Source organism: Neodiprion virginianus, chromosome 3 (genome assembly GCF_021901495.1).
Source record: "Neodiprion virginianus isolate iyNeoVirg1 chromosome 3, iyNeoVirg1.1, whole genome shotgun sequence".
NCBI lineage: Eukaryota > Metazoa > Arthropoda > Insecta > Hymenoptera > Diprionidae > Neodiprion > Neodiprion virginianus.
The window spans coordinates 5,789,415-5,814,398 of NC_060879.1; the positions used below are offsets into that span (position 1 = coordinate 5,789,415).

Consider the following 24,984-nt stretch of genomic DNA (forward strand, 5'->3'; position numbering starts at 1 on the left):
ACTTCCCCCTCTTCCCACGTGCCGATAATCCAGCAGTATTGCTATTGTCGAATACCTGAATGTCCAGGCTGGATCCTCAAGAATTTCGGGACTTTCTCGGAGCCTCGAAGTGCTACTTCCGGTTTAAACTTGTCGCTGAACTTGGACCTGAGACTCGAATCAAGGGAACGATCCTCGCCCGCGTGGAGTGACGGGTTACTTTTTGGGGGGGATTGGTCAATGCATTCCCGGTCCACGAGGTGAGCGCATGAAATATAACACGTCGAAATCAATGGCATGAAAGTATGATTTATTGATATTGATGGCGGCGAACGTCGAGAGCGAGACGCGAGTTCTTTTGGTGATAATTTATGGAGATCAAATGGCGAAATAATTTATCTACGTAAGAAGTAAAAAAAAGAACCAAAAAAAAAAAAAATAAAAAAAAAAAATGCCTCTCCGGAGGTCAATAAATTACGAGATAACGCCGCATGCTTGAATATCGTCCCGCACTGCGGGACCGACGGGGCGGAAATTTTCTCCGCTGCGTATCGTGACGCGGATTTTTCTTCTAGTCCCCGAGCTTGCGGGTCCTTTTTCCGATTACACGGAATGAAAATTTGCCATTATGTGAATTCTCATGAATATAAAGGGGATGAAGATTCGGAATGTTTAAAATTTCGAATTCTCAATACGTGGGATACTCGACTTTTGAATTAATGGTATCAAGATTGGAAAGATTCGAATTTTGAAATCGTCTGAATTTCGAATTATTAATACTCGGAAGGGTTGAATTTTCCAAACTTCCAAACGACCAAATTTCCGAACGGTTTAAGCTTGGAATCATCGAATTTCGAGAACCTCATTCCAGAAAAGTTGAAATTCCAAATAGTTCATATTGCCGGAGTTTGAAATTTCGAGTGAGGGTGAATATGTCAAAAAAATTATAAAACAGAAGAGTCAGAATGATTATTTTTCAAAGCAACGATAATCTGTTTTACAGAATTTGAACCCTAGTCACTTACATGGGGTCCAGCTTACTCCAAAACCGGCTTTAACGTACAATGTCAAAGTCAGCGTGTTTGAATCAGGGTTGTTTGTGCAAGTAAAATGAAGAATGATTGAAAAAAAATGGGGTATTATTGTTTTACTCGTTTTGCTTCAAGAATTTCTCCCATACCCTCCATCGTTTTTTGCTAAAACTAAGAATGGAGTTTATTTCTGGATTATAACGTTTCAAAGTTGGCTGAGGTCTGAGTAACCCCGTGTAGGTAACATAGAAGTTTCCATAGTTGTAAGTGACTAGGGTGAAAATAGTCGAAGTCGAGATACAGAAAAGTCACAATTCGGAATAATATTTAGTAGAGAAAATCGCAATATAAAAGTGAGAATTCTAACCATTCCACGTTTTAACTAACAGTTGTATTCTCTGACGATTCTTTGCATAATTTTGGGGTTTTCCCATATTCTGACCATTCCTGAGTTCGAGTTTTTCAAAAATCAAATTTTTGAGAACTCGATATTGTGACTCGTCGACCTATTCAGACACTTTCACCCCTAGTAAAAAATTCAATACGATTTCAATAATTAATGTGAACAAAAAAAAGCGTTTGTGAAAAGCATTAAGACGACTCCTTTGAAAATTTGTCAAGAATCTGAACCACTCGAGCTGATGATATTTCACGTAACGTTGAATCCGAATGTTCGATATATCGTGAGGATCCGGTCACGCCCGCCTCTAGTAGGTTGGAATTTTTGGCGGCACAAGAAGACGAGATAAAGGGCACAATAAACATAATGGAGAATTGAGCCGTAGTCGATATCTGAGCCGTGGCTGCAGACACGTGTTAAATATTCTCTCTCGGATCGCGCGTGTTAAAAACGCTCCGGCTAATTGTGTGATATTGTGCCTTGACAATGATCTAATGAACCATTGTCCACGTACTGCACGTTCGACAACCTGCCAACTCGATTCTCCGCGATTGGTGTCGTCGCACTATTTTTTCGATCACCTCAAACGGTTGGAAACACTGACACAATGACTCGTTTATTCAACGCTCTGTGAAACATCGGCATCGATCCGATCGCTGGTGAAAAAAATCAAATTTATCAGATTGAAAAATAGTTGATTATGTCCTGAGAATGGAGTGTTGGATTGAGGTGACGATGTAAAAAGATGAGAAAATGGATGGGTCTTGATATATAGGATTTTTAAAAACGCAAGAATCTACTGTATTTGGAATTTGAGATTCTAGAATGTTGAAATTCAGTAAATTTAAAATGTAGGAAAAACAGTATGGAAAATTAAAATATATGTTTAATGATCAAAATTTTGACGATTCAGTTTTGGCTTGCTACATTTTCATTCATTCAGACGGTAAAATATATTTTGATATTCTATGCTTTACTTTTATACGTTTCTGCATTTATAGATTTTTACACCTTCGAAATTGCGATATCTTGAGCATTTTATTTTGTAATAATTCAACATTGTCACATTCTCGAAAAAATTCCTTTTACCTTTGCTCAGAAAAAATTTATCTTCTCTCAAATCCAACCACAAAGAACATATATTCCAGTATAAAAAGAAGTGCGAGAAAATTTCCCAGGCTAAAATTGATGTACTCTCATTACTCTTCATCGGTTCGAAAGTCAGATGCGATTTCAAAAATCAAACCTTTCCACGAATATTTCGATTCACGACGAATCAGTTCATAACATTGATACACATTGTACCAAAACTCAATTCGTGAGAACTTTGCTAATGGTACATAAGCCTCTTTTCAACCACACAAGAAGACGACTTATTCCTTTTTAACAAATTCCCGCATCAAATCACATTTGTTCACGTTTTATATAATATCTAGTAGGTATGCACAATGGGGTTCAAGTAGATTATCACTGGTCAGTTTTTCCCGCATACTTCCCACGGATTCTGTAATTAATATTAAACACGTATCCCTCTGGCTGACGATGAGAATGATCGAGCTAAATCCATTTATACAGTGTATACTCGCTGACAGACATGCGTAGTAACGTGTCGTGTATACATGTCTATAACATAAATGTATATACATTCACGGGCATTGCAAGTTCTTTTGAATATGAAATTTCCTTGTCAATTACAGCAATTACACCACGCTCTACACGTGTGCTCGTTCCTTTATTTATCTCGCCTTCGGCAATGAAACGATTGCTTCGAGCCAGCACTCGCTTTATACAGCATTAGCATGCCTTCCCCTCCTTCCACCTTCCCCTCCCCCGCGAACCTCATCCTCGCCGTCTTGTTAACTCGATCTTAATTTCCCTAATGATCGTTTTGTCCTCTTTTCATTCACCTTCCGCACCGTCTCGTTTTCCACTTTTCAGAAATCTTTTCTTTAAATAATTTAAATTTGTTTCTGCTGCCAATACAAATCAAAGCCATAGACGGGAAATGAATTTTTTTTCTTTCACTCCATGTAAATTTCTCACTCGTTGTCGTGAGTTATAATTACCGCTTACTGAGGTAAAAAGAAAACAGTGGTCAGAAGGAGGCTTCGCACCAGGGTAATAAGGGAGATGGCAGTGATTTGATTTGGAAAGAAGAAGGATGTCTGCATCGACTCCATCTTTCACCATTATCCAATTGGCCCCTCCCATGATGGGGGTGTGTTACTTAGCATCTTTAATCCCACAATATGAAAGTACTCGTCACGCTGAACAAAATGAACTCCCTTAGAACCCTCGGCGATCAATCGATCCAGAAATATGAGTATTTGATAATTGGTCATGGTTGACATCTACCCTTGGAGCAATGACGTCCAATGCGTCGAGAATTCCAGTCGTTGTTGACAAAACCGGAAGGTGGAAGCCATATCAGTTTTGTTTCCATTGGCTTCCACTTAAGAAAAGGATCTTTGCTGAGAACTTCCAAAACCAGCAAAATCGTTAGAGCACGATCCAGTATCGCCAAGTAACTGCTGGTGGTATACTCGCTTAGAAATGGACAGCCACCGTCGACCTTTCCGTCGTGTAATCGGTAAATTTGTTCTTCGCGTCCATCACCAGATCCCTCCACGCCGTACTCGGAGATGTTTCCATCGCACCGATGATCTTCTAAAGTATGGCGAATCCATCGGAGCCAAAAAAACTACGTCTTGGACTATCCGCACCTTTTCCGGTTTCCAGGATGAAGGTTCGATCTAAGGTGGAACCTTGTCTGTAAACGAGAAAATCGTCTAACCACGCACGTCCAAACTCACCTATGCGTTCCTGGCATCGGCAACAGTACCGTCTGGCCATGGTCACGGTGTATGTCCGGACCTTCTTCATCATTTGCTGAGGGTTACAAGGAGATTTGGTTCCAATGACCCTGATGATGACCACCGCTTATGCCACAACAACTTAATCTTGGTTACGGTAGGTTGACCTTGACGTCTGCAAGACGAGCGGACGGCTCGAACCACTTCAACCTCGGTCTGAACCAGATCCTTTAACTTCAATCCTTTGAATATTTCGGACTTGCCCGTAGTCCTTGAGGATATCGGGATGATGCAAAAGGCGTAAGTTTTCTTGAAGACACCTACGGCCACCGCAGCTGCCAAAGCCGTGATTACCAGCCTCGCAGTTCATTTTGCGATCATGGATCCGTCCTTATAGAAAATGGCCGATGAACTTCTGTCGTTTCGGTGAAAGTTAGGAGCGATACCCACACTCATTCGCAATCAAACACGAAGAATATAAAAGAGCAGATTTCACTCAAAACTGTAGGAAAAGAGAGACACATAAGATTTTTTGGTAAAGTATCCTTCGTAGAATTCAGAACTTATTCTACAAACAGTGAAAATCACTATTTGCAGAGTTAAAATTTTCTACAATTATGATAAAAATATATGTGACATGGGTACTTTTGATCCAAACATACAAATTTTTTTGGTTTCGTTTTTGTCTGTTCAATTTTCCAACTTCTGTGTCTGATTTCCCTGATGCAAAATGTGAATATCAAGCTTTAATCGTGCACTTCTCAAGGAATAAAATAAATTTGTACGTGAAAGGAATATCGTCAGTCGTTATATATAAGGTACGCATAAGGCATCGGTATATCTTTGAGATGGAATGCGGTTCAATTAGACGCGATGCTGACCATCTTTTCTGCCCATGGTGGCGAGAATTAGTTTATTGCGTAGACGGATGGGTTGCACACTCCTGGGATGGGTGGGCAGGGTACGACTTAATGGTGGTCAGGTTTATACATGCAGGTTTGCAAGGGCTCCCCAAGCCCGTCTCCCTTTCCCTTTTCCCACCGTTTCTTCTTGTCTCTAAATCCGTTTCCTTTTATTTTTTGCCTTCTTATATTTCTTCTTCCGATTCTTAATCATCATTGCACTACAGCTGACAAATCAATTTAATGTTGATTAATGCGCACCTCGAGGGATCTCTTAATTATCTTTAACTAATTACTTGATTGGCCGTCAGCTTCGATGACGTACAACTGCACAGGACCGTTTCAACCTCCATCAGTTATATTACCCCAACCTATTCTAGCTACGTCTCAGCTACTCTGATTATAATCTCGACAGAATCTTGGGTTATTTTCGGCTCTCGGATAATCGTAGGATTCTGTGAAGTCATATTCGACGGCTTGATCTTATCTGACGATTTTTAACCGTGCTTATTCCACCTTTATAATTAGCAGACCTGAATGCGTGGGCGTGTAGTAAACATCAAATGGAATTTTGTTTATTCATTCGTGTTATATTCTTTTCATCATTCGTGCTCGTAAAGTTGTTTGCACTTTGCTTCTTAATTTTTTACTTCTCAATTCTCTTCACCTCTATAAATTCTCATAAAAGTTGTTCCATCTTCATTTTGATCGACAATAAACTTCGTATCAATCGATTTATCTTGATGTAATTACGAGACCCGCATATACGTAATTTCTGACAGGTGATAATTAGAATTTCGAATAGTGTAAAATAATTTTTTTTTCAAGTCAAAACGAAGCAGCGTTTATACGACGTTCGCGTCGCACCTTAATCTAGAAATCATGCAGATTCGATCAAACCGTAAATATCTGGAAGAGCTGAGGCAAAGCTGAATCGAGAGGCGAATAAAAGTCTCCGCCCGCTAAAATACGTCACCTTAATAAAATTCTCGAACATTCTACTCTTAGATTACTACGCGACCTTTGACCTTAGGTTATTTATTCGCGTGTAAAATATAGAAAACGCGGTATTAAATCGCTCCACTTTCAAATCTAGGAAAACCCCGAAGATCAGATTTAAATATTTTCTACGCCTAAAATATATTCAACTTTCACGTGTCAGCTTGAAAACACAGTTTCGATTACCTACTATTAGATAGAAAATTAGAAAATTTCATAATTCACGCTATATAACAACAATGCTAAAAGAATGGTGAAAATTTTTTCATCACTCAATCCAAAGTACCAATTACGAACATAAATAAATATATTTTTTTTTTGGAACATCTAATCGGCTTAAAATAATTAAATACCGTATAACCGAGGACTATTTTTTTTTTTACTTCAATATTTCGATTCCACGCTACGAATTTCTCTGCGTTTTTTAATGAAAACAATTTTAGGTGGCTGTCTTGTATGAAATTATATTCTGATTATGCGGTAAGAAAATGAAGACTTGTTTTCTGATTGTACAATGGAAGTTGAAATTAAGGAAGAAAAAAAAAAAAAAGAAAACGCAACATTTTACGTAAAAATTGAATATTTCGTCATCGTAACGAGCCATATTTTTAACAGTAAGCAAACGCTTTCATGACTTTTATAAAAGGGTCGCCACACTCAAAAGTTAAAAAAAAGGAGTTTCAATTTTTCTAAATTTGTAAAAAAAAATTCGTGTCGTTAATCCCGAGTCAGACATTATTCGAAATATTTTCCTGGTTTAGATAAGTGTGAATATTTGGTTCCGTACGCGTCGCGCATGTCAAACTGCGAGATAATCGTTTATAAATATTTTGTTCTACGTTTCGATCAATTTCGGAAGAAAAAATTGCATCGATACTACCGAATACATTTTCATCTCCAAATTCTAACCATCGCTTATCCATTTCAAATTTTCGACACTATGATCTCGTTACGGTAAATCGAGTAAGAAAATAATATAAAAAGGGGTGCGATCCCGAAAGAAAAGAGCCGAGACAGTAACTTCTGAACGCAGACAGCCCTTTTAAGAGCGGCGAGACTGAGCGACTTCGAGCTCGATCTCCGATCTCCGATCTTCGATCCGGAGTCGGGGATCCAAACAAGAGCAGAACGTCGATGTTTTAAAATGATTTAAATTGAATCTATCAAAACAGGAGACTTGACGCTCCGCCCCCGCCGAAGAAGTCGAGCCAAGATCTGGGGGTCAGCATCTCGGTCTGTGCTCCTGCTCCCCGGCTGACGGTCCATCAGATAACGCGTCTCTGTTTGTATAACCTCTCACCTCGCATAATCCACTGGCCCCGGATACTCCCGCAGCGCTATATTTGATAGACAGGTCCACTATGTTCGTGATTGTTTAAAAGCCTTCGACACCGGCCGCCTTCACCCCGCGGTCCACGGTTAAGCGATCTTAATGGGCGACTCATCGCCGACTTATCCGGAGTAGGTACGGACTGTTCTTCCTCCGTACAGAACCACGCTTCGTGAATCACGATTCAACCTCGGTGCTCCCCGGGGAATTCGACCGATAATATCGATCTACGCCGATCTGGACCATCCCCGTTTGTGATTGCCTCAGGTCGGAGTGAGAAAATCATGAAATTCCCATCTTGGGTCGCACGTGGAAACCTAAAGCTTCGCTGAGAAGAATTTCATTTGTTATGGTGACTAGGAAAATTCAGTAAAGCAGGTATCGTTAAAACAATACTGTTCGAATATTGTTAGAATTACGATAAACGAGATACGCGTAACCATTTTGCGATATTGTCGATCCTTTTTTGGTCAGTTTGTTCGGTTTATTCTACTTTTTTAATTAAACAAGGCTCCAACGTCAATTTATCGTTGCACAACCGTTAAATTTTCGCAACAGTTGCAAGAAAATATAGCAGCAGTGATCGTAACGAGAAAGAATAGTAAGAGACACTAGAGTTTCTGGTAACAGCTAGAAAAGTAATTTTCATTTTGTACCTAGAACTATATTTTTCGATTGTGGTGAGAAATGGAAATAGTTAAGAACTGAGCGGTAACCGGAACTAAAAATTTCTCTCAGTGTTGACAGATCAATAGATCAATTCGAACAAAGTCAGAAGATTTTGATTTATTCGTGTTTCAAGGACTATGTGATAAATTCTTATGTTCTAGAACTGACTGAAAAATTCATTGCTCCACTCAATTTTTCATCTCGTTGGTAGTTGGAGTCTCTATATATTGTTTTGTTTTTGATAAAGGAATCTTACACAGAAGAAAAATTCGTCGAATAATTATTATCTTCTATCTTTTAGAGTCTCTTTTCTTGTCTAGCCGTAATAATTGTGGAACTTAAATCCTCGTCATCATCCGTAAGAGGAATAATTTTTCTTCGACATATTATAAACAACGATTAAATTACAACGGTACACGATTAAATTGAGCCTTTCAAGCCATAGTGTGGAGTGTACGATGATACTATAATAAGCGAAGAGAATTGGATGGTTTTAAAGATAATTAATGTTATCGTCAGCACGCATATAAAGATGGCGAAAATCGTATAACACATTTATAACATAGAAGGAAAACGGCGTAGGTCTCGCGATGCATAAATTTGCAGACATTATGGTAATTTCGGATGGTGTTAGTATTCTGGTTAAGACAAGCCTTTCGATTTAGGATCCAATCGGCAAGAGTTTATGCGAACTTCACAGCTGGACACGCGGTTTGAACACAGCTGCATGCATGCTTGCTTATTTCATTTCATTTCTGTGTACAACATTATTATACGCACGTTCCTTCAACCAACTATTCGCCATACCATCGCTCGGCCACGTACAAGGTGCTACGGAAACAAACTGACACACAATATATCGCTCACTTCTATAATAATTCGCAGTTCAAGGTACTCCGAAAGGTGCGAGCCGATGTATAAGACAAATTAGAACCGAAGAGTATGAAAAAGATCTGCATGTTCATCAGATTCCAACTTACTTGACAACATCTTCCCTAGTGCTACAGAATTTGGTCTATTGATTCAGCAAATCCTGATCAAAGCCAAGCAATTGCCAAGTGTGATTGTCCAGCAGGTGGTGTTGAAAATTTGTTGAACAATAACGATTTAATCTTATCGTTAGCCTGACTCTTCAATGGAAAGTGTGAATGGTTGTACAGTGTTGTCACTAGTTTTTAGTGAGACAGATTGACCGTTATACTTGAAGGCTTCCCACTCGAAGTGGTCAAGACTGTGAATGGTCGAATTTTCGACTAGTCAAGATCCGGTTCTACTCTGAAATTCAATTGGTATCCATGGTTGCACAGTGTGATCAGTAGTTTATTGAGAATTGGATCAACTGTCATAGTTGGAACCTCGTTCAAGACTGAGTGGTAAGAACTTTGAGTAAATTACGGAAGAATCGAAGCTACGAGTGATTCATCGAATGATCGAATAACGAATGGTTCAAACAGGGTTTCGAGTATTGGAAGTATTTCACGAGGTGAATCATCGTTCCTCGTCACTTGGAAACCTCAACCACTCAGCACCGTTGCTGGTACCTCAATGGTGAACCGATCAGCCACCCTATAGGTGGTGTACCTTTGGTGGGGTGCCTTTGAGGAGTTGTGAGAGAGTCTGGCATGTCCGAAGATAGGCTCGTTCAGTAATTAGGAGGCAGCATTGCGCTGCGGGGGGCAACTACACTGCAGGACCGATTCGTTGGCGTAGCTTCGTTTTAGCTCTGAAGTGGAGAGCCGCGGATCGCGGTACTGGAGTTGTTCCAGAGTTCTCGAGTGGGTGTAAAGAGAACGGGATTTTCGAGTGAGTATACGGTGAGAAAGAGAGAGATAGAGTGTAGTTTGTAAGATGTGGCCGGAGGAATTGACGGGGACTTTTTAATTAGAGACTGGGCGAGCTGCCATCGGGTTCGTCGCACGCGCGTATTACTGGTATGGGTGCGCGTCGTTTCTGCCTCGCGGAACCCTTTCCCTTTCCCTTCCCCGTTCACCGGGTTCAAGAGATAATTTATTTTCATCCAGTGTGACGGGATCCTTTCGGCTGATGCGTGCAGCGAACGGCTAACTCTTCAGGCTCAGATCTGGATGGACGCCAAGCTTTCAGCCTCTAGTGGAGTCCTGATCTCTTAAGGACGTGCCGGGTCTCTAACCGCTGTCCTAGGCTCTCTTCCACCTCGTTTTGCCCCATTCAACCTTCGCGATCCCTGGCTATCTCTTGTTTAAACTTTGAATACAGACCCAACCTCTTTATCTCCGTTCCGTGTCTGGGGCAAGAGTCAGGTCAGGCGCCAACATGACTTCATCATTCGGTTCTCGTCCCAGGATTTATACCTCCGACACCATCCTCGAAGTATTTGACGGTCGATGATACCCGCGTCGTCTGTAGATTGTTTACTCTATCACTTCGTACCCTGCTACTCTAGAGGTCAATGAATCGTCAACGAATGTCAGCTCCGCCATAGACTCGAAAATCTTTTGTTTCAAAGACAAATCGATAGTGTCGTTGAAAATGAATATAATTGTTGATGAACAACTTTCTCTCGCTATTTTTCTATCGATTCTAGTTTCTAAAGCATTGATACTACATTTTATCTTGTTATGCAATACGTCCTAACGCCCGCGTCAGCTTCACGGGGAATCAAAACCCGAACACGCTTAGTATAAAACACATCCATCAAAAAACATGAACAGAATAAGATAGTTACGAAAACTGCTGTAAGAAATGAAATTGTCGAACGAAACGGGCAGAAAACTACTAAGTTCCAATGATACAAATTTACAGTGACCCATGAAAATAACTCTCAGATTTTTGGTTTTATTATCAAACGAAATCAACAACTCCCTTGACCCAGTTAGCTTCCCGAGTCAGCCTACTAGCACGGTCAACGTTTCAGGCCCAGAAACAGGGCACGATTTTCAGGAAAAAACGCTACCACAACACATATTCAACGGGAACGATGGTCCAGAATTCAAGACAGAGACAAGCATATGTATTTCTGCCGAGGCGTTGAAACCCCTGACAGGAAAATGGTAATCGCCGGCGATGTTGTCAACGTGACAACCCCGTGATGTAACGACATTCATGCCCAAGTTTTGTATTAGTGAGACAATATACCGATAGTGCTCCATGTATATCCGTCTCGGAGATTATTGGGTTCGATAAGACATAAGACCACAAAATCAAACCAAGGTATTTAAAAATATTCCAAGAAAATCTAGTTCTGACAAAATTGTGTGAAGGTGGCGTTTATTACAACGTTGAAGTCAGGATTTCATCTTCTTTTCATTTTTCTTTCGAGGGTTAAACGGTAAACGAAAGAACAAAACGATGATATATTTCTCTCAAACTAAGCCAGCTGAATAACATAATTATGCTTGTCATCGGTAGTTGTGATACGATCGAGATCAAGGCAATGTGGGAAAAGTTTACCGAAGAATAAAATATTCGTCTCGGTGAATAACTGAAGGTAAATCATTGGCTTCATCAAGGTTTTGAAAATTTCAGCTCAGGAATTGAAAATAATTGAATTGATACTACGGTCTGAAATCAGCTGATTCCATTTCAATTTGAATACATCGTTCCCGTTGTATCCCAACTTCACCTGTAACGATTCTTTGAACCTAGGATTTCGGATGAAGATGATTCAATGGAAGGTGAACGAAGTCGATGTGAATTCCTGAACAATGTCGATTCCTCCTAATCCATTGTCTGTAACTGATGACTACAGTACCAGACGCAGAAGATAAACTTGAAAACGGTGATAGTTGTTTTACAACCCAAAGACTACGTTTCACCCTCAATCATCAATCTCGTTTGCTGGCCACCCACATATCCTCCAGCTCCACTCAGCTCCAATCCCCGTGTACAGTATATATGAAGATGTAAATCAAAATCTTCCCTGTAGAGACGATATTCGCAATTACAAACACGCGCATAACACCAAGGCTCAGGGCAAGCTGCTCGGAGCTCAGACTACGAGATGCCGTTGAGCACAGATTCTATCCTACATCCTATATCCTATCCTATTCTATCCTGTCCTGTGGCTGGATACGCGCATTTGCGCAGGGTCCGAGCGTGTACAAGTTCACGTTACCAAGCTCATTATAATACGCGCGAGGTTAGTTGATCCTTCCTCGCGTGCAACGCGCGATTCGCCCTCTTCTCTCTTGCCTTCTATTCACGTGCTGCTAGCGCGATGGTGTTCGGTGCATGGTGAACGGTGATGCCGGTGCTGCAGACAACTTGCACACAGGTGCGCTACGAGTGCACTCGTGCCTGTGGGATCCGCGCCAATTTACCGACTATTTGGACCTCAGCATTTTTGGACTGTTATAATGAGACCCTCACCGCCGAAGATCGATGGCCGCACTAACACAGAATCAACCCCCCAAATGCTCCGCAAGTTTCACGTCACGAAAAGAAACGAATCGTCGAACTTTATCGGCTATACTTCATCTGTTGTAATCCAATTTTTAGAAAATTTAGAAATTTGGAAATTTGACAGAAAGCTTGAATGATCTATGATTTTCACTTAACTTTCGAGACGAAATACTGAATACAGTAATCCACAATTGTGTTCGATTGATATCAGTTTAAGCACAAACGATGATGAGGTGAAAATGATGAGTAACTTATCAAACTTCGATACAAAGACCTTTATCCTAATAATTTTCCAATACACCAGTTTCAATTACTGGTCATAGATTTATTTCGCACTACTAAATACTTAAAGTCACGGATCTGACACATTTCAGGACTTGTTTTTAACCTCAGTACAATTTTCGACTGTTAACACGTGCGGTTTACACATTTTTTTCGAGTAGTTTAGAGACGTTCAAACGTCAACGTGCCATCGTGTTTTTTTTTCCTTGTCTTTGTTTCAAACTGGTAATGATTTGCTTCACTGATTCATATCGTTACGTAGATGAAACTCTTAAAGAAAATTACACACACGTATGTGAGTGGTAAGCAAATATTTACTGACCGAGTATTCTTGAACGATCACTATTTCCGGTCTGGAACTGACGTCGGTATAAGCTTGTCGAAAATTGGGGACTCTTCTGATTAGCATAATATAAAAGTACTCGACGAGACTTGACCATTTTCAAGATTTCCATAGTGTGATAAGTTCTTTGCATAAATTTATACATAAAAAGATTCGATGTGTTTTGATCAACCCCAAGACTTGCAGATCTTCGGCAAAAATTACAATTGACTTCAATTCGTTCGATTTGACAATCCGAATGCTTTCAAAGTATTGAAGAGAATCAAAACACAAATTTGTCGATCTAGGTAAAATATCGAATGTTGAAGAATTTCACGTCATCAAAAATGGAGAAAAAACCGTACAAAAAGCTGATAGAATTGTTCGGAAAAATTGTTCGTTGTATTCTGGAGTAAAGATACGCGTTCGATGCAGGTCAAATAAGTCATAGACGATAGTACGTGTATGTATAGATATATCCATGTATCGCATGGGATAAAATTTTGGTGATGTTGACAGAACGATCGTGGGATCGTGAGATAGTTAAACACGTGAGATCTGTAGCAGAAAGAGTTGCCGCCTTTGTGAAGACGAGCGATGGGTATCTCCAGGTAACACTTGGTTATGTTTGGTGAAACAGTTTGACTGCGTTACATAATTACAAAGCAAACGTTGACTGTCTTCACGAATGTATGTACGAATGGTATACACGCGGTATACAGAGTATACATATACCCACACGAAAAGTAAAGCAAATAGATCTTCGGATAAGCCAAACCTTATATCATTCTCTTTAAACGTGTTCGTACTCGATGCGTATGCATGTATGTATTATATACATACATAATAGTTATTTACATACTAGTTTCGATCAAATGAACACGATTTTTCACTATAACGACCATGTGATTAAAAATTAATATTCAATTACGATGATCCGTAATTAATATACAGAAAATTAATAAACGATTGTCTCTCATTATACTTGCAGCAAACGAATCACACATCGTCAAGTATCTGGGCTCTTGATTCGTATCAAAAATTCGTATACTCGAGGCCCAAATTCACCGTCGCATTTGAATTTCTTTACGCTTGTAGGTATATATATACATATATATCTAGGCATGCCGGATGATGAACTGTTTTGCTTAAGGGCAAACAAAATCGATTTCCACTTAGCACCGTAGCTGTTAGTAATAAATGGTATTAATTTGTTTCGTACACGATCGCAGCTTATAGTCTGGGTTCCAGCACCGGCTACGCGGGGGTGGCGTGACTTGTGCGTGTTTCGATGCCATGCATCATCCGAGCTGTGATATCTGGCAAGTAAGATCCGGAATAGGCGAGACTTCAGCTGCGGATACATGGAATTGTTCCACGCGTGCGCCGGGTGAAAATCGTTGCCTCTGACTGAGATTTTTATTACTTTTTTTTTTTTTGACTTGTTTTTTGTTCATAATTTTTTTTTTTTTTTCATCTTCATAAACGCTTTTTAACTCGGTAAGTCTGCAAACGCTGCAACGCATTAAAACGACCACAATTCTGCGGATGAAAAGGGGGTAAGGTGGGATCGTTCTGGAATGTTAAGTGAACTGAGGGAAATTTTTAGTTTCGGTTACCGCTCAGTCCTTGACTATTTTCATTTTTTACCACAATCGTAAAATATAGTTCTAGGTAAAAAATGCAAATTAGTTTTCTAGCTGTTACCGGAAAGTCTAGTATCCGTTACCATTCTTTCTCATTACGAACACTGTTACTATATTTTCTCGCAACTGTTGCGAAAATTTAACGCTTGTGCAACAATAAATTGACGTTAAAACCTTGTTCAACTAAAAGAGTTGAGTCAACCTCACAAACTGATTTTGCGTTGCAATTACCGAAAAAAGGAACGACGATATTGCAAAATGGTTAGGCGTACCTCGTTTTTCGTAATCCCAACAACGTTCAAACAGTTTTTTTAACGATACCTGTTTTACTGAATTTTTCTAGTTACTGTAACAAATGAAATTTTTCTCAATGCGAAGAAATACGAAGATGAAACAGATCGCCAGGTGCGTGGATGTGGCACGGGCGAGAGGGGGGGGGGGGGGGGGGGCTAAAGGTGTTACAAAATACGAAATTGGTCCCATTTGTTCCAGTGCCTTGGTCCCTGTGAAAGCGTACCGCTATGCCGCGGGGGACCAGGACCCCCTTGGTCCTCTTCGTCCTCTTGGCCCTCTTCGTCCTGTTCGTCCGTTTCGCCCCCGCCCGCCTCGGCCACTCTTCAATACTATAAATCGTTCGAGGTGTTAATACGCTGACTCGTACACCGAAAGCACCGAAGACACGAGAGCCCGGAGCACGAACTCTCCGAGCTTTTATACTGCCGTTAATATATAACGGTGTGTTGCAGCGCGTCTGCGTGTGTTTGAACACGTATATTATATTATACATAAACGACGTGCAGGATATTCGCCGGAAGAAGAGCAGAGCCGTTGATTTGTTTGCATTTTTTTTTTTTTTTTACTCCCTCGTCGTAATAAAAACGTTTAGTTCATTTATTTTTCATCATCTTTTGCTTCTTATGCGTTTCTGTCAATTGAACTCACCTTGCGCCGATGTTTGAACATCTCTTTATGTAACTCGTAGCCAGGTTACACGATTAGTTTGAAACTGAAGATAGCACTTTACAGATGCAAGTTTCTTTTTCAAGATATTGTTTTGAATAAAAAAAAAAAACTAAAGTTAATTATGAAATTCAACTTGAGAGACTCTTTTTCTCAACGCGTTGTACGATTACGTTTTTCTATTAACTAATTTCACCATAGATGAAACAACATTTGTTAATTGAATATTGTTTTATTATTCATTTGACAAATCATATTTTACTGTAATACGATAAAATGATTCCCACTGAAAATAAACAGCTCGAACAGAAATAAATCCGAAGTTAATTACTCCTAATCATTTATCATCATTTCGTTCTTGGGTTCTTTTTAAACACGTTCTTTCACTATTTATCGCTACCAAATTCCTGCACAGAACGATGGTTACTACAACGATGATTCGTCGATAGCTGCTTGAAGAAACAACTAACACGATATAAATAATTATAAATTGCCACAGGCAATCGCATACCGAGTGCAAAATAGAGTTGTACGATTTTTACGGTGAAGAGTGAATGCGGTTTAATTACTCTTAGGCTGAACGGCGTTGACAAGAAAATCGTCGAAAAAGAGAAGAGATCACCAACCAACGACAGAACCGTAAATTATTGGTGTTCTCCATATCCGAGAGTAAATAAAAAACAAAAAAATTACGCGAACTTGGCATCAGAGAATGATTGATTAAAAAAATCTAACAGTCCGTATCAGGTTATATGAATACGTGCAACATATAACACAAATTTATACACAACGATAAAGTAAACGGGTCGAACGCGACGCGTTTGAATAATTTTTATTTTTAATTTTTTTTTTTTCCCCCAACATTCGCCTCATTTTTTTTTTTTTTTTCTTCGTCCTTTTCCTATTTTTCCATATACGAACCAAATCGGGATGAGGACTCGTTTCGTTAATATAATCGGTGGTATCACGTGACCGGTCTCAGGGTCTTCGGACTTTTCGTGTATAACTATAACGTGGCGTGAAACATAATAATTAGTTCCAGTTTAGCGCGGGTAATGAGTGTTGCGCCCATTACGTATCATAATTGTACGCAAACGGCTATTAAAATCGACCTTATAAGCCTTATAAACACGCGCCCGCGTATCGCCCGCATCTCTGGGCCCACGGTAATACCCTGTAATTTCCGACATTCTACACCGCGCGATCTGCCCCCTCCCCTGCCCCCCTCCTCACCCTCCTCTTGTGCCCGACTCGCCAGAACGCCCGATATATCTCGGATACACGACCAGTCTCAAGACTTCCTCCTTCATCGAAATCACCCACCGCTAATTCTTTGATCTTTTTTTTTCACCCCCCTTCCCAACTCTGTAAAAACAAAAAAAAAAAAAAAAAATGCCTTACGTATAGAATCCATGGAATATTGAATAATAAATTAACTAGGAATCAAATTCATTGCTAAAATGTATGGGTGTGCTGCGTAGATACCTGTGAAAATTTTAACTCACAAGGATTTTGTCATGTTTGAGGATAAACAAGAGGTGAATAAACTCGGGATTGGAAGTTTTATTGAGATAAGAATTTTTTTGTTTGCCGTCGTTGGGAAAATGTTCTCTAATGGCAATCAGAGGCTGGTTATCGACGACGTTATTTTATCATAACGCAACCTAAGTTTTTGATTTTAATGGAAGTAAATTGTTGTGAGTGCTTAGGTTTCAATTTACTCGTGTCGCATGAATTGATTAAACATATTCAATAATATGTACTTGTTTTGTCAATTATGCCACCATTTTCTTGTATTTGAGACAATCAATGGTGAAATTAAGAAAAAAATAAATAAATAAATAAAGAAATGAAAAACAAGTCGAATGAGAATTGAATAATCGCTGTGGTGTTTCGCAATGCGGAGAGAGGGTAATTTATACGTCCGTACATAATACAATATGTATGGATTTCAATGGTCGTGTGGTAGAGATAAGAGATGAAGATTATCTGGAGGAGCTGGAATGCAAATGATTAGAACGTAGAATAAATCTCGCATGGTTTCTATCCGACAATGAGTGTTTCGTTTTTTTTCGCATAGCTATAAGGCACGCGATTCACCGCCAATAGGGAACGAGGGTTCGTCACGGGGTCAAGCGATCTTATAAGATAAGCTTTGTGATTTCACCGACCGAAGCTTCGAGCCATACGAACCTGCGCTTGCCTTTCCTACAACCAACCTCGCTCCGCGACTCGAAAAGCTCGTCTGGATTCTGGTCCAGATTAAATTAAGATAAATTTATCGGTGGGTGTGCTCGCTGCTCCGTGATTCGCCTGTCTTCTTTCTTGATCGCTCGTCTTATATTAAAGATTCTTTACACGCTGCTACACTCGTAACAACCGTGAAATGATGACGACGGATCAGTGACCGGTGCAGATTGAACTAATCGACCGCTTTCTTACGTATTCCGTACGGAACGAGTAGAGAAAAAACAACCGAAAGAAAAATGAGAAAAAGAATAGCGAATGAAATTACGGCAGCTAATAGTTGCTTTAAAAACTGTCAGACTATAATTAAATCAATTTACCAAACTTCAGCTATGGTCAACCGAACATAATGTTTTCGACATCTATCTTTTGTATGAAGATTAAAATTCTTATCAGTAATGTGCAGTTCATGAGTAGCTTGTATTGAAACAATGACATATTTATTAATACATTTAAAAATTATTCTTTCAATCGCTTCCGGTAATTTTATTGTTCCAACATTGAACTGTTAGGATTTTTTTTTACCTTTATCGATCAAAATCTCTATTTAGTTATCGTATGAAATTTTTGGAATATTTGGTTGCGAAGATACGTAAATGTGAAAGATGAAAATTAACGGTCCGTAATTATTAGGAAAAATTTGTATTTTTTAAAATTGTTCAAGTGTTTGTGGGAAAAGATAATTTCATTTCCAAATCAAAACGATTCGAAAAACAAGACATGTATAATATTACAAGACAAAATTTGGATTGTCGCAATCCGAGAGTAACTGAGACACCATTACCATTAAGGCAAGATAAAAACGCCGAAGATAATCGATGCGTTAATTTTCTTTACCGATGAGAATAATGTCCCGCAACATTCCGATCGAACCGTTGATAAGAATTTTCATGGAAAGAAACTGCACCTCTAACGTATATTACATGCACGTACGTGAAGCGGTTGCGAAGAAGCGCGGTGATCATCAGAGGCTTAGCACGGACTTTCACGTGTGAGATCGTAAATATATTGACGAACCTGAAAGTCTCCCGGAAACTGATAGATAAGAATCTCCGAAGAAGAAGTAGAAGAAGAAGCGTGAGCCATAAATACGCGCATCCTACGACACGGCGGTGTTGCAGCAGCAACATCAGCACCAGCGGGATGTTGGTAAAGGACAAGTGACGAACAGCGATGGATCAGCGTGAATGCGGGAAGATACGGTGATACCAAACGTGGTGTAAGAAGAAGATAAGGTGCAGTTGCTGCGGTTACGGTATTCCATGAACCAGGTACTTTTCCGCAGCAAAATTGCGCAGAAGCAATCTTGTTCGAAGAAAATTTTCGGGACAGGCCTTTAAGGTCATCGAAGCAAATGGAAGCGAATTGAAGAGAAAAAGAACGAAGCCGTCGAAGGGTATCGGAACCGAAACGAAACGATCAGAAGGTATTGGAAGCAAAACGAAGTTATCGGAAGTGGAATGAAGGTTCCATAAACGATCTGAATTATTCGAACGATCAAATACTATAATCCCAATCATTGAACTTAAATGTGAATACAAATTGACACCATGTTGGGAAACACCTTTCATTAAACTGTTCAAAGGTTCCTGGTTTATGTGTTCTGCAGAGCAACACGTCACCCCTCAAGACTAAGTCAATGGGACTCACTCGCTCTCTCTCTCTCTCTCTCTCTTCCGAGTTGCAGTTTGCGCTCTGTCCAAAACGTGCTTCTTAATTTGAGCCTCCCTCGTCCTGGATGAACGGTTTTGCCCCGAGTCGAGATGGAGCTTGAGCCGCGTTGAACGTCCGGATTGATCGAGGGAAACAAAGGGCACCGCCTTTTATTGTCTGACGTTTAGTAAGGGCATGACCTCCGTTGAAAGTATCATGTCCTCGGAGGGTCCGAGGCCCCTGACGGCAGGAGCGACTCGGACTCTTGAGGTGCTCAAGCCGTTTGAGTCCATATCGGAAATGCGTGTAACGCAAGGAGGCGCGGAACCTCAGAGTCGGTTCGAGATGTGTGGCCGTATTTATATCGCTCTTTCTGGGAAGCGTGATCCTTGCACTTCGGCAGCTGCAGGCTCGCACCACTCGGGGGAATGCCTATTGGCTCTGACACCTTGGATGATATGTTCTTCTTTTATGGGTAGATTCAAAGGTGAACTGTACAGCTGACCCGTCACTCCGTCCGGACTGAACCCCGATCAACCCGCATTGGACCCACCTAAACGCCTCTTCAGACCCGATACGACTAGCGAGGAAATTGACGCCGAGTGCCGAGAACGACACGCGGAATTTACGACGTCTTTGCGACTCAGTGGTCGTGGTTGCTAACCTCTTTCCACGCCCTTGAGGGGAGAAAATAAGAAACACTCACCACTCTTGGAGAGGATATGGATTCGAAGACCATTGGAATGTCAGAAAAGGAAGAGCATATTACGATACTCATTTATTTCACTACTAGAACCTTTGTATCGAAATTATTCTAGATTGTTCACTTACTGTTCATTGCACTATTCAACTTCGATAAACAAATTCATGCGGTACCGTTGTTTCACCGATTGAGAATGTTCTATGTGGAACAATAGATTCTAGTACTATTTTCGACAGGAACCATTGCTAGCTAACGATCCGTTAACGAATTTTAAACAGTAGATTTATCCATAAAGTAGGGAAGTTCTAGAAGGTTAATTGCAAAGTCAGGTATGAACAAGTTACATAAATGTGATCATAACTATCGTCCCGATACATGTACGACAAGTTACATCCAGAGAAGGAGGTCTGAGAGTCGTGAGAATACGGGCAGATCAGTGGTAACGAGGTGCGTTGTACGGCTCTATTAAGTATTCGTAAAGTTCGCCGGCTTCTAGTTTGGCCAGATCGCGTTTCATGTTAATCATAGCTCATTGTAGGCAGTCTGCAGCGTTCACGCAACAGTCAGAGTTGAGGTTCTCAATATATTCGACAAACATCCTCGGCGATGAGGTTCGGTCATGATCGAAACGAGTAATTCCTCAGTTACGACTGAGAACACCTTCGCCATCGAACTTGGCGAGATGAAGAAGAATAGAAAGTGATTACCCTATTTTAATCAGGCTATAAAATACTTGGATAACGAATATGGAAGTGGGAAGGATGAAATTTCTCCGGCAATCAAAAGAGCTCAGCAATGTGGCTGGCGGTAGGATGGGTGGGCTTCTACCCGTTCTGTACACCTATGAATCGGATTCTCCCAATCAGGCGTGTCTGCAGACATCTGCAGCAGCAGCAGCAGCAGCAGCAGCAACGCCGAGTTATATGCTGATCGACGTGATCATTAATAACTAGTAATTGCCAGAATTAATCAAGAAAAATTAGGAACGATTGTGCCTCTTTGAGGGGCATCAATTCTCCCGCCCATTTCTAAGTATATGGCCCGCTTCTTCACCGATTTCAGGTTATTGATTGATCACCGTCTATCATCTCGCCACTATCCGCGTCTAACGAACCATTTAACTATATTTTCGTAACTATACCAACACCTTCGCTCATTTCACTAGCGAAATGGAGATGTCCGATCGACCGCGTGCGAACAGCCGGGAGCTAACGTAATGGGGTCAAATCCATGACACAACTTCTCACGTTAACGAGATTAATTTACAAAGAATTTACCGCACTGTCAATTTCGATGATTAATCAATCACGGATTCCCGGTGTTACAAGACCGCGACAATGTCCCGCGGTTAGATATCACGATCGGGATACCATCCACGCACGTTGTGAGAAAAGTGTTTTTCATGATGTTGCGTTACAATGAAGAAAAAAAAAAAAAAAAACAAATCGAGCAAAATATGCAGGCACTCGAAGTTCGACTCGAAACCACGATGTAAAAGATGTGTGGATACATGTTTGGACCTAAATCAGTGATCACTCACTTCGAGAAGACATCCTGGAGTGACAAATAAGGTTGGCAGCGAGGCACTCCAAGTCGAGGAGCTGGCCCTTTGGTAGGTACGTAAAATATGACATAATTAAGCAACACGTTCATTACAATAGACCCGAAATTCCGGTCCGTCAAATTAATTGTGAACAAGCGGTACTCGAGTCGGTAGCTCCACCGCTGTCGCACACAAACCCTGGTATCCAGCCACAGCCTCAGCCGTGTCTTCTGCTTACGGAAGCTCCGGAGATTATCCCCCAGCCTCACGGCATCACCGAGCAACCGGCGGGCGTCATTCGTCTGGCATTGTGCCGCTCACAGTGGGAGCATCCAGCTCGGCATCTTCGTGCACATGTGCATCTACACACGTCTGCGTTGTCCATGTGAACGAGGTTAGCATAATGCGCTAGATATATGGGCTCACGACCCGTGGTCATACAGATTCTAATGGGGACATAACTGGCGGTGCTTCTGGGAAAGATTGTGTTCGAGATTGTCCGCTAAGTTTTAACCCCGTGCACGTCGCACGCATATATCCCTGTCTCCGTACCGCACGGCTCTCGACCTGCATTCGATCCACTCTTGGCGCAATTCCTAATCGAATGAAGCAACGACGAACGATCATCAAATCGGTTCGGTTAGGGAGTTTGCCTCTTGGACGATATTTGAAACAAAGTCGACGTATCATTTTTTTTTTTTTTTTTACTGTAATGTGTATAAAGCTTTATGACCTTATTATTAGTGGGTAGTTGATCATACTCGAAGTCAAGTGTAAACTTCACCAGAAGTCATTCGAATTTCGTATTAAGGTACGTTTGATTCGTATCGTCTCAATCGGAGTATCTACTTCAAGTACTGAGTAAGGATACGTGAAGTTGTTTCAAGTCACGTGAAGTCATGCGATGTCAATTGAAATGACGGAAAATAAGGGTTCAAAGTTACTTGAGAGTCATGTGAAACGATTCGGAGTGAAATGAAATCGAATTTAGTCAAGAGTTCATGTGACGTAAAGTGATTTGGATTCGCTATTGGAATGAGATTGAAATTCGTAACGTTGAGTGAAGTTGATCCCTTCTTACACATATACTTGAGAGAAAAACGGTAAGATTTGTACTATCCTGACGAGTTAAACGTTTTTCTGAAGAAGCTAATATCAGAATTCAAAATTTTCTCAAAGAAAGTGTTGTTCTTCTTGAGACTAGAAATCAAGCAGCAGGATGATAGTCTGAAGTTGTTCATGGTCAAGTGTCAGGCGAATTACGGGGTTGCGTAGGTCCTGAATTTTCAAAAAATCCATTTTTTAATATTTTCTTTTTTTTTTTGATACAATAACAAAATTATTTTAATCAAACCTAAGGTATATGAGAAAATAATATTTGAACTATATTTCTCATTTTCGGAAAGCCAGTATTTTAGCGGTGGTCACGGTAACTCCCGCTAGCTTTATCTGACATGAAAAAACAAACATCTTCTTTTAGAGAGCGAATATAAACTAGTGAATGAGCGAAGGATTTTTGAAAAAATTGATATTTGAATTTTTGGCAGAGCTTTTTACAAAAAAGTATTATCTTCGGTACGCTTTACATCATGCATTGCCTAGTAAAATAAGTTATGAGCGAAGAAAAACAAAATCCTTAGTTCATTCAACAGCTATATATTCACTCACTAACAGAAAATATATGGTTTTTTGATTTTGTGTCTACTCCGTAAACCAGTTCTAAACGACTCAATTTTCAACATTTTCGGATAAAACTTCTACGTAACATATTTCAAACATTGTTCTCTCATATACCTTAAGTTCGATTAAAACAATTGTTTTATTGAATTCATAAAAAAATTTATAAAAAGAATGTAGTTTTTGAAACCTCATCTTCTACCCACGTAACCCCATAAAATTATCACCGTTGAGTATTTATCGGTTATAATTTTGAGTCGAATCACGGATGTGAATATTGCGGCACAGAGATCCTCTGCTTTCCTGTCTTCAACGGTGACTGCACAGTTGCACAGATAACGAAGACACACGATGCTTATGACTTTAAGCACAGACAAGGCCACGCGGCATAGCTAGAGATGCGTAACGTTGGCTAACGTTATTGCCAATGCATTTTAAACAGCCACCCCGTCTCGTACATATTTCTGCATCAATTCCGCACGCATCTCGACGACTCGCACACTTGCAAATTCATATTCGCACGCAGTTCGTTCCACGACAAGCGTTTCACCGGCTCCTCGATCCACGAAATTTGGAAAAGGGAGAAGAAGACAGCTAGCTTTCTTCGTCGAGCTAGGCGACGACTAGCCGCAAGCACGTCTAAGAAAGACGCCTAGACGGAATATTGAGGGTCACGGGTCCCAGGACTTGCGGAGAAGACGCGGGTTATAGCCAATGCATTTTAAACAGCACCGAGTATGACATATTTGCACCTGTATCCGGGGTCCAGCGTTGAGGACTCGAGGCGTTCCCGCGTGCCTGTAACGTTCACTAGCTTCTAGTTTAGCTTCTTGCATGTCGCGGCGTCTACCGCGCCGCTTTTTCCGTCGACATTGCTATGCGTTCCCACAGGAGCCGCGAGTCGAGTCTCCTGATTAAGATTCAAGCCTCCATTTTAATTAACCGGACGCGCGGGAGCCGTTATTTTACATTCGTAAATTGAATATCGGTGGAAGAGCTGGGATGCTGCAAGTTTTTCGCGACTGAATTTCACGACGTCGTGGACCAGGATAACCGTTTCCGAAAATCGGAGAATATTCTTGGACAAATGGTGAGTTGAACATGAAATCGGCGACATTGCTTTTCCGAAGCTTGCACTGCGAAAAATTTCGTTTGTTGTGGTAAGCAGAAAAGTTCAGTAAAACAGGTATCGTTAAAAAAAACTATTTGAACATTGTTGGGATTACGAAAAACTTTTTTGGTAATTGCAACGTAAAATCGGTTTGTTCAGTTTACTCTAATTTTTTAGTTAAATAAGTCTTCAACGTCAATTTATTGTTGCACGAGCATTAAATTTTCGCAATAGTTACAAGAATATATAGCAACAGTGATCGTCATGAGAAATAATAGTAACGGATACTAGACTTTTCGGTAACAGCTAGAAAACTAATTTTCATTTTCTACCTAGG

At 40.4% G+C, this 24,984-nt stretch overlaps 1 long non-coding RNA gene across 1 annotated transcript; it reads right to left on the minus strand.

Annotated features, from left to right (window-relative positions):
* Positions 1 to 7,888: 7,888 nt before the first annotated feature.
* Positions 7,889 to 24,909, minus strand: LOC124299877 (uncharacterized). Its single transcript, XR_006907091.1, has 3 exons — positions 24,770 to 24,909; positions 10,657 to 10,659; positions 7,889 to 7,915 (listed from the first exon to the last, which is right to left on the minus strand). It is a non-coding gene; the product is annotated as an uncharacterized LOC124299877 (long non-coding RNA).
* Between the last annotated feature and the right edge of the window lie 75 nt (positions 24,910 to 24,984).